The following is an 11,291-nucleotide window of genomic DNA, read 5'->3' as shown; positions in this document are numbered from 1 at the left end:
TAGCATATATCAAAATCTATCTAAGTCTAAAAGCAACTCGCCTGTTCAACACCACACCTAAAACCCCCACTCTACAAGCTCTAAAACTCCACGCGCCATGCTTGTTTATTTGCGCATTTAACATAGAGAGTTGCTTTTACACTTTCCACCTGGCCCCCGTCTCCTATCACTCCATTCTTTGAATGATACACAAGGCTTACGGACTTCCAGGCTTCATGATGCCCTTCCGTCACCAGGCGGCCCTAAATCAACCAAAACAACATAACTCCACCCTTTATTCCTTTCAACCCGCCCGCCATTACTAAAACTTCACTTCACTACACTTTGCCGCTCGAATGCAACGTCACAATTCCTTCACGCGTCATCACCTACATACGGGTCGTTACGTACATTTATTCGCAGCAACCATCCGCACGCTACTGTATATTGCCATCTAAATGTTTATTCACAGGCCCGGACCGCTATTCTTGCGCAAAGAACTAGCTGCAATTCATCTCCAATCGCAGGATTTCTGTAAGTAACTTGCTCACTTATAACAACCTTGCTTAGGCTTCAACTTTACTCCATATGGTTGCCCATAAACCAACGCCATTTAGATAATGCGCGCTCTTCATTCGGGTACAGCGTATTTATAACATTTATAATTCTTCCCAAATGTCTAATCTTCTACAGCACCTAGGAATCTTTAAACTTGCAAGCGACTTTTTTTTCCAAACAACTACAATTTTCTAGAAAATATTATGCTTCTTCATTCTTCAACTCAAGTCAAAGTCCTTGTCGTGTTCAAGTGAAAATTTCATATCATACCATAAAACAGCCAACGAATGTTTCAAAACTTTTTGCAAACTTCAACGAGTATAAAGTTTCCCAATTTTAAGCGTGCTAAAGCATAGTTAGTAGAAGGGACCAACTATGCCTACAGTTAGTATTTTTGGATCACAATATTCAGCTTTCTACCTATTTCTTAGAGCGCGAAATGTTTCTGTTTCTTCACGTACCTGTTACCTTTCATCAAGTTTTATTTTCCGCCTAATCCCATTTTGCCTTTGCCCTTTATTTTCGCCTAATCCCCGTTTGTAAAGCCTTCCCACACGTCCTTATTAAAGTCGGTGCTTGATAGTACCGTTTCCTATGACTGTAAATGAACAAGAGCGACATTTTGGTCACAAAAAGTTCTTTATTTCATCCTTGAACAAACAACGACAAATTAAGCCCTTCACTACGCTTTCTTATAAACAGAATTGTAGCAACCAAATATCTTGATGAAAATAAAGATTCTCATGCCTAAATAATTTTAACAATTTCACCATTTTCAGCATTCAAGGTATCTGCTGACTGCCCTTTTAATTGCAACGTAATTTTACCTGTGTCAACAGTCGTTAATTTTCATGCTTCCCTTGCGTAAAATTGAATAAAAGAGCAGCTTCACCAGACCGCTCATTCATTTCGGCGGGTTCATTTTACGCCCCTAAATATTTCTCGTTTTAAAGTTTCTCGCTACTTGAGAGTCCCGCTTTTAAAGATTCCCCACTCCCTGTTTTCAAGATAGCCACTTGACTTCACGTGCAACACCTTTTCCAAAGTCCATACGAAAACATTCAAGTCCAACTTCTTTTTTTTACAGCGCAACGAAAAACTAAAATGAAATTTCATTTTCATTTTCCTACACAATTGAAAATTGGTTGGCACTAAGCTACACGCACTACAATACTCAAACTTATTAGGTAGAAGTTATCTTGCTCTAAAACTCAATTCTCCCCAATTTTTTTACCAGGAAATGTGGAGCAATTGGAGGTCACAATTAATTATCATCAATTCTTGGGAGTTAAAGGGCTAAAAGACCCCAAATGGATGTTTTCATTTATACTCATGGTTGGTCTACTGGAAATTTTATAGGCACTTTAATTAATTCCATTAGTAGAGGGGATAAACATTCATGTAACAAACATCAGAAAAAGTCAATCTTCACTCTCTGCAGAGGTTACAATATTTAAGTCAAGTATTTTTTAATGTCTCTAAGTGCTTCAAAACCCACCTGAAAATTTTACTCAGTTTTTCCTCACTTTTGCCATTGATGATAATGCTGAGGTATAAGGCCTGCTTTCAATGGTTTCATTTCAAAAAGCAAAACTTACAAAACCTGCATGAGGAGTCAAGCAGCTACATTTTATAAGAGTCTTACTTCCACTTGAACTACCTATGGCTTTTTTCTTTCCTAAAACGGATGGTTATTTTGAAAATAGAAAAGTATAGGTGTTCCTTTCTAATGGCCCTTACCAAAACCACATGTATATCTTTTACATATATCTGCTACATATGTATCTCACATATGTCACATACATGTAACATATCTGTCACATACATATGTAGCAGATATATGTAACATATATGTCACATACATGTAACATAATTTATCTGACATATGTGTCACATATATGACACACGTCTCAAATGTAGCAATTTAGAACCTATGTCCAGTTATGTGCCATATATGTCAACATATCAATTTTACACAAATAAATATAAAATATATGCCACATATATGTGACATACATTTGACATATGTGACAAAAAGTATTAATGGGAGCTACCTATTGTGAGATAGGTTGTGCTTGCTCCCGCACAGAGCGACCTTCTCATTTTCTTTTCAGTTTTAAGTTTTTCTATTTATAATTATAACAGTTCTCAATGGAAAAAATTTGCTAAAACGATTATAGTACAACAATGACAGAATCATTAAAAATTCATGTCAATTGAGGTTAATTAAAGAAACTGTGATTACAATCATCTATTTCAAAAATGATCTAAATACAGTAGAAATTTAAGTAGTGTTGTAAATGGAAAGCAAGTTGTTGGCGCCATGAAGTTAAAAGAAGAGACAACAGTTATTGACTGGCCAGTACAAGGCTTGAGCGGCCATTTACGATTCTCAAAGTTAGTGGTGGGTACAAATTGTAATATTTGGTATGTGATCAAACCTGTGAAGTGAATCGGTCACTTGCATGACACAGTTTCTTAAGCTTATGCTTTACAATGAAATAAATCTATCCATAGACTAAAGGTTTCAGGATTATTTTTCTTGCGTTTGGCAAGCTGCGAGGCCACCAGAAAAAAGAAAAACAACTGCTTAAGTCTGCAGTTTGGGATAACTTCAATGCAATTAATTACTACAGTTTCAACAAGAATTTCATTTTCAAAAGTCAATTCTTTTAATGTAATTAAGCCTTTCACTCCCAAGAGTGTTCAGTCCAACTTTAGAAGAAATCTCTCAATTTTAACTTGCAGAATCAACAAAAACAAACAACATATCGCATAAAGATGCTGCTTGACACCTTACATTTTAATTTTAATACGCAAGAGTTTTATCCAAAGAAGTTACAACTGCATTTAATTAAGTCAAAGCCTGACTCAAGGAGGAAAGGATAAAATGATATTTCTATCATCATCCCAAATCAATTGATTCTTTTCAAGACTATCTTTTCACTGATAGTATTTCTTGCAATAAACATGACCCAACTTATTGCATTTCATGATAAAGAATCAACAGATTGTGTCAAACAAAATTTACTGATTCAGTAGGACTATTTTTAATTAACAGCTGTAATTGAGGATAATTTTTATGAAGTTTTTAAGAATAGAAAAAGAAACTTCATCCTATTACTACATATTGCAGTTAATAGACAACAGCAAATAATCAACATGTAAAGCTCAGTTAATTAAGCATGTAAATAAATTTCATTGACTACTTGAATTTATAGTTGAGAGATAATGCAAGCCATGTATTTATTTGATATAAGTTGCCTTCAAGTATTCCTAAAATTCCCAGTCATTCTTAAACATTCCTTGAAATTCCTTGGAATTTCCAGCAAGTTTTTAAATTCAATGTATTTCAGGGAAGTCATTGGTGCTCTCAGTTGAAATTCCTAAGAATTCCCAGGAATTCCTGGAAATTCAATTTGTTCACTAACCACAAGGGCAAGTGGTTGGAAACCGGCTAGGAAAGTAGACAATTTTGTTGATTACATTTATTAACATGAATTAATATGATATGATTGGATGCTCACTAGATAAACTATTTGCTGTTATGATTTGCACAAGTTGCTTACTTTTATAATTATTAAATAGTGAAGTCCATTTTTTATGATAAATTTCTTACATTTTATGACAACCATTTTTTTTGTGGGCTTTAATCCCAGCTAGAGACATGGTAAGACACTGCTGATTTGTATGAAATCTGTTTTCTGTTGTACATGATTGAATGATGAACTCCATTTTATGGATATTCTTTCTTTTGAAACAATAACTCATTTTGGTTAAGTATCCCAACATTATGAGAGTCACTTCTAATTTGCATGGAATTTATTGTAATAACTTTATAAAATAATCGAATGATGGATTTCATTGTAAAATATATTTGTTTTTACATTAAAAGACAATTTTGAAGCGGTCTTTTACAAATTTTGCTTATTTAATTGTCATGGACAGTTGTACCAAATTCATTAACGAAATGAATTTCATACTTATACGTTTCAATGCCTATCTGACTTGACCAAGTATATAATAAAGCTGAACACATGCCATATGAACTAGAGGGTGCATGCTTCTTATTGCATATTAATTTGACTGGCTGCATGTATGCATGCCATTCATTTATAATAGTTATCTTGAATACATTCTAAGTATCATAACTTAAAGTATACTTTAAGTACCACTCAGTTTGCCACTATTGCTTCTACTCATGAACTATACTTCAAGTGCACTGCAAAATTTTAAGTACCTTTCAAGTATACTTCAAGTATACTTTTGGGTGTTCCACTTTAAGGTCGGACCAAGTGTACTACAAGTATACTTTTAGTAGCACTGTAAACCATACTTAAAGTCTACTGAAAGTATCCTTTGTGTATCTTATTTGCAGTACACTTTCATTACAGAATTAGTATACTAAAAATATACTTAATTTTGGTAAGGGTACAGTTACAAGTAATAAAGTTCATCTTATTGTCTCGCTGTTTTGGAAATGCCTCTCTTGCTTTTGGTACATTTGTCCCGTACTGTTTTATGGACTTTAAAATTGTGACACTGTTCTCCTCTTTCAACTTTTATTGAACAAATGCTGTAAATGATGAAGGATTTATAGCAGTTAGACAATTTCCAAAGCTAATATAATGATTTTAGGCAGCTATTAATCACTAAATGTGTCTGTCATATTTTTTGCATCATTAACTATCAAACACATGACTAGAAGCTCCTGTATTTTACTTGTCTAACATCAGAAACTTTTTAATTATCCCAAGAAAAATTCCACATTCATAGCCAACAGGACTTGAAATTCTTAGGAATTCCAATTCAGAGCATCAATGCCTTCCCTGAAATATTGCGAATCTCAAATTTGCAGGAAATTCCAAGGAAATCTAAGGAATTTCTAGGAATGTTGAAGAATTACTGGGGATTTTAGTACATGAGAAGTTTACTGAAAGTACACCAATGAACCCAACATCAACAATAAATAACATGATTTTCTCTTGAGCAGTATACTTAAAGTGTACTTAAGAAAGGGTACTGCAGATGTACTTTAGTAAGTGCAGCACTATTGAAGTATTATTGAAGTATGATTGCAGTATAACCATTACTTCTAGTATACTTAAAGTATACTTCAAGGCCATCTTTTTTGGCAAGGGGTGTTACATATGTGTTAATTTACCTTGTTAGATATTACATCTATGTTAAATATACGTACAATTGCTCCTAAATCTATACATATATGTCACACACATGTCAAGTAATTTCACATATATATGTTACAGATACATAAATGTCACATATATGTAACATATATGTAGTTTAGGTGAGGGTTAAGATGTCTTTGAGGGTCTTATATAACAAGCCTGCCATAATTTTTCACTAACATGAGGCTATGAGTCGTATTTGGCCTGTCAGCACCTTTTACTCATTGATATTTTCATATCAAAACCATTAATAAGGTCATGTATCACAGCACCGCGAGACTATGAGACATATTTGGCCTGCTTTAACTCGTTGAAATTTTTAGAGAGCAAAACAAAGAGACCATCACACCATCATGGGCCTAGAAAGTCACACAAGCCACACCACAATTTTTTGTAACACTCATAATAGCTCCCTGTAGGCCATTGTAGCTCATTGTAGGTCATATTGTAAATCGTTGTCGATCATTTTAGGTCAGTCCTTGTTTCCATGGTAGCTCATTGTAGGTCATTCCTTGTTTTAGTAACTTGGTCATGACATGTGAGACATACAGCAACATTTCCTGTGTGCTTTTAAATTGTCACAAATTGTCACACAATAGTATTCTGAAGGTGGTGTTAGGTGGTTTTAGATGGTTGTAGTTGGTGGTTGTGGGTGGTTGTAGGTGGTTTTAGATGGTTGTAGGTGGTGGTTGTAGGTGGTTTTTGATGGTTGTAGGTGGTGGTTGTGGGTGGTTGTAGGTGGTTTTAGATTTTTGCGGGTGGTTTTAGGTCATTCCCTTCTTTTAGTACTTACGGGAATTATCCTATTTTGTATGAACTGACCTAATTCTTGAGATGTTGTGATTTTAATTCTTTCTACTCATTTACCTTCATTGTTCATTTATATTATCCACAAATTCACCAGCGAGATCTTCTTAAATAGGCCATTTTACAGTTGTGTTCTTAGTTGCTAAGCCTTTGATTCAGAGTGAGGCTAAAGACGACCTTGTTGTGATAGAGACCTCTATCGAGCTAGCATGATAACAAAGTGATTTACATTTGAAAGGCAGCAAGGTTTGTATCATAACAAGGTCATCCCTAGCCTCACTCCCGTTCAAAGGCTTGGTAACCAAGCACACAACTGTAAAATGGACTATTCAATCTCCTTTACTGTCTACCATAGAGTTCTTATGATGTCGGCTTGGAGAATTTTCTACTGGACCAACCTAAAATCCCCTGACTTATGTTTTCCTAGTTATTCTCGCTACTTCTCTGATACATGTTGAATATTAGATATCGTAGGGAGAAATTCTGTCTTGGTAACAATAAAGGATGATAAAGGATGAAGATCTGTACGATTAAAGTTGAGTAAATAAGTCCATCAATCAATCAATCGATCAATAAGAACTCTACTAAAGGGTGATAGAACTGTAATATGGGCAGGTTCTCTCCTGGCGCAGTGATGATATGCCATGTCTATAAACAGATTGAAGTCACTGGAGATAGTTTGAAAATATCTGGTACTGTGCTAGTCTTGGTGGACTCCATAGAAATTTATGCCATGAAGGTTTTTTAGAGATTCTCAGAAGCAATCCTCATCAATTCATTTGGAATATGCAGTGGAGTTCTGCTGTCATCTCATTTAGAGAAGAGATTACAAACCTGTCCTTGAGTCACCTCAGTTAGAGCAAAACTCCAGGAAGGAGGAGATTTTCTGTATTTAAGGGTTGCAAACATAATTCCCTAGGGAGCTGGCAAGTGTAGGGCTTATCAATGTATATCTTTTTTTCTTTTTTTGATTGAAGCAGTGTATTTTTAAAAGGAATCATCCTATTCTGTATGAACTGACCTAATTATTGAGATGTTACGATTTTTCGTTCTTTGCATTTATCTTAATTGTTTGTTTATCTACAACTTCACTAGCGAGATCTCCTTAAATTTAATCTCCTTTACTGTCTGCCATGGAGTTCTTATGATGTCGGTTTGGAGAATTCTGTATTGGATCAACCTAAAATCCCCTTATTACTGTTTTTAGCTATTGTCAGTACTTCTCTGCTAGATATTGAAAATAGATATTGTAGGGATAAATTCTGTCTTGGTCACTTACGGGAGTTAAACAACAAAACTCCAGGGTGCAGAAGATTTTCTGTATTTAAGGAGGTTGCAAACATAATTCCCTAGTGAGCAGGGAAGTGTAGGGCTTATAAATGTATATTTATGTTTTCTTTTTTTGATTGGGCCAGTGTATTTTTACAAGGAATCGTCCTGTTCTGTATGAATTAACTGACCTCATGATTGAGATGTTGCAATTTTTCGTTCTTTGCCTTTATCTTAATTGTTCATTTATCTACAACTTCACTAGCGAGGTCTCCTTACCTTGATTCTCCTTACAGTCTGCCATAGAGTTCTTATGAAGTTGGTTTGGAGAATTTTTTATTGGATCAACCTAAAATCCCCTAACTGATGTTTTTAGCTATTGTCAGTACTTCTCTGCTAGATATTGAATAGATATTGTAAGGAGAAATTCTGTCTTGGTCACTTATGGGAGTTAATTAAATGACAAAACTACTGGGAGGAGAAGATTTTCTGTATGTAAGGGGGTTGCCAACATAATTCCCTAGGGAGCTGGCAAGTGTAGGGCTTACAAAATCAAAATATTGATGAAGCTAGCGGCAATACCAGAATTTGTTGTATAGAATTGATTGTTGGCGATGATTCTTGTCGGGCCGGATTGCTCTTTAGTGTTACGATGAAGGAGTGTTAATTCCGATTGATTTCTACATTGATTTTATGTTGACTTTTTTTCTGTATTTTGTTTTTCCTTTTTACACAGAACACAGTGGAGTCTTTTGGGATGAAGTGAGGTGGTTGCAAAGCTTGAAAGATAGTGCGGAGCCAAGACAAGTATTTTGTAAGGACACAAGAGGAACTAATGACAGTGATATATATATATATCTAGCTAGCGGATACTAGCTAGCTACACTATTTACCTCTGAGTTGCTCGGAGGTAAATAGCAAAGGATATTCGGAGTTTGACCTGCCAATCAGAGCGCGCCTTCAACGCTATCCACTGTTTTAGTATATACTAATTGGTGATAGTCGATGATAGTGCATGATAGTTGGTGGTCAAACAGAAGCGCGCGCTTCAACTATCATCGACTGTCATCAACTATCATCGACTATCATGCGCCGTTTCACCAAGGCTTAACGCTTCACTACGCGCCGGATTGGGTTTCCCGCGATTGAAGTGAAGGAGGAAAATTTGTCGGAAAACAATAGGGTCACGACCTCTTCAGATAGCTTTTCTTATCAATTTTTCCCTCTATAACTTTCATTCAAGCGTCGTAGTCTTCAATATCGTTGTGCGGTGCATGGGCGAAAGGAACTCGCACTCGATTGATTTTCCAAAAGCAAAAGGGTGTACAATCCAGTTCAATTCCAGTACTCTCTAATAATTAGTGGTGCGATCGATGTAGATGATACTTTTTGTTAATGATACAGGAGGCCTGTCGAGCACAGACGTATTGGAAAGTAATTGAGTTGTGTCACTGCTATCTCAACAAATCGAGTACATTTGTAGTACTCACTTTCCTTTAAGTGTTTGAGAGCTTCAACTTGCAGTGCAATGTATTTGCAATTTCAGCAAAACATTAAATTTCACAGAAATCTGGGTTTTGGTTGAAAAGTTTTTCTCACGAATCACAGCCGGCGTGAACGACACTGAAACACAAAATGTAACTGTCGCATTGAGAAAAGTAAGATAATGTTATCACTAGGGCTTTGGTCGTCATAACCTGGGGGGATTTTTAGCAGAGGAAAGAAGGTTATTTTCAATCGTCAGTCTTCAAAATATCATCACATGTGCCTTATGACTTGAAAAATTTTATTGAAATCTGATCATTTTATTTTCCTCAAACTACCCCTAAACCTCAACAGATGAGAATTCTACCATAACTGGAGAGGTGTGAACTAAAAAAGAAAAACCAGCCTGTTTCCTAAAGGTGAATAAAATCAAATAACATCCTGAGCCTCCTGTTGTAATAATAGTTAAATAAATCAATTATTATCCAGATAAAAATTATATTCAACTTCATCTATCCTTGCTACCCAAAAACATCAGATACACCCTTCACAACCTTACTTTTCAACTTATTAAATAAGAGGTATCTTAAAAATTTTATGAGAACCTGTACAGCTGATCAATCACAGTGACACTAGCTCACTGATATAGTGACACTTCTCTCCCTTTTATTCGGCCCTCGTGAAATATTTTATCTTATCCGTCCCGGATGATGCCTTTGAGTGGTGAAAGCTCAGACTTCTACAATATTTTACAGTAATTCAAGGCAACAGTGTTTTTCTTGTTTTTTTTTTTAACAGCTGATAGTATCAGAGAGGACAAAAAGAAATTGTTTCCCAAGGCTTGTATCCCCTGGGAACAAGACTGAATGAAGTCAGATTAAAATAATGAGGAGAGTTTTGTTGACCTCTTTATGAAAATGTATGATTTACTCCTATTAGGTTTTAGAGAAATTAGCCTGAACTCAAGTAGTTTGAGGCCTGGGTTTTATCTTGGTTTGAGACCCCCAGCAGAGTTTCAAAACTTAAAAAAATGGCTGCCGTTACCGCACGGCGCGTTCAAAGTTTAGATCAGAGCCTTTACACATTAAGAAGGCGAACATGGATGTATCTACCGAAATTTTTTTAGAAGACGTTGTTTTAGTGCAGATGTGAGGTCTACAGCTGAGGTGAGTGGTATTTTTGTGTTTCATTCGGCGAATTAGCTCTAATTTGCCGTAGCTTCCATAATGCCCTGAGGCGTAAATCCAAATAACGAACGTTTCATTTAAGGAAATCGCATTTTTTCCTTTACTAAATTACAGATTACAAATGCTTTGGTATGTTTCGGAAATTTTCCATTCTCGTCAGTGTACGATGAGGTGGAAACTGATAAACCGCGGTGTGAAAACTTACCCGTAGCGTAAATTTTGTTGTTTACCAAATTTAAATGCCTCGGCTCAATCCCGAGTTAGAAATTTAACGAAGATTTATAGTACAATTTTGTGGGTAAATGTATTTATATGAGCTTCAACAAAGCGAGTTCATTACTCAATCTACACGGCATGTAAATGAGAGAGAGCAAAAAGCTATGCGTCAACAGTTGTGTTCTTATACATGTGTAGCGAAATTTAAAGTATACATATCAATGTTTTAGATTGAATCGATCCCAAGAGAGGTGACAAACTAAATTGGGATGTCGTCTTTAACCTTAGTTAACAATGACTGATTTGCCAGCCTGTGACGAATAACACAGACATTCTCAATCATACATGAACATGGCAAATAGGAATCTGACCATTACCTTTTCTTAACTATGATTTTTACTTAAATTCTTATTCAACTTCCACATTCGTCAGGGTATGTTGTCCAACTTGTGAAATTAAAGCCATCTAAGTTATGGTAGAATTTTAAGCCAAGTAATGTAAACTGTTGCCTGAGACTTCTTTTCTAATCTCATATTCACAGTGTATTTTTTTAAATCCATAGGGACAAGATAGCTCAACAGCACAGCTATTCTGCAGCCAA

At 35.6% G+C, this 11,291-nt stretch overlaps 1 long non-coding RNA gene across 2 annotated transcripts in view; it reads left to right on the top strand.

Moving 5' to 3' along the window:
• Nucleotides 1-375: 375 nt before the first annotated feature.
• LOC148721188 (uncharacterized) overlaps nt 376-11,291 on the top strand; it is a 12,310-nt gene continuing 1,394 nt past the window's right edge. The window contains exons 1-5 of one of the 2 annotated variants that reach the window (XR_015993362.1): nt 395-513; nt 8,539-8,616; nt 9,642-9,706; nt 10,086-10,453; nt 11,253-11,291. The exon at nt 11,253-11,291 is cut by the window's right edge and continues 29 nt beyond it. This is a non-coding gene — a long non-coding RNA (uncharacterized LOC148721188). Of the gene's footprint in view, nt 514-8,538; nt 9,707-10,085; nt 10,454-11,252 lie in introns of both variants that reach the window. The other variant, XR_015993361.1, reaches the window with a different exon arrangement.

The sequence above is a fragment of the Stylophora pistillata genome, chromosome 11, assembly GCF_964205215.1.
Source record: "Stylophora pistillata chromosome 11, jaStyPist1.2, whole genome shotgun sequence".
In the NCBI taxonomy this organism is placed as follows: Eukaryota; Metazoa; Cnidaria; class Anthozoa; order Scleractinia; family Pocilloporidae; genus Stylophora; species Stylophora pistillata.
This window is presented reverse-complemented; position numbering and strand designations above follow the sequence as displayed.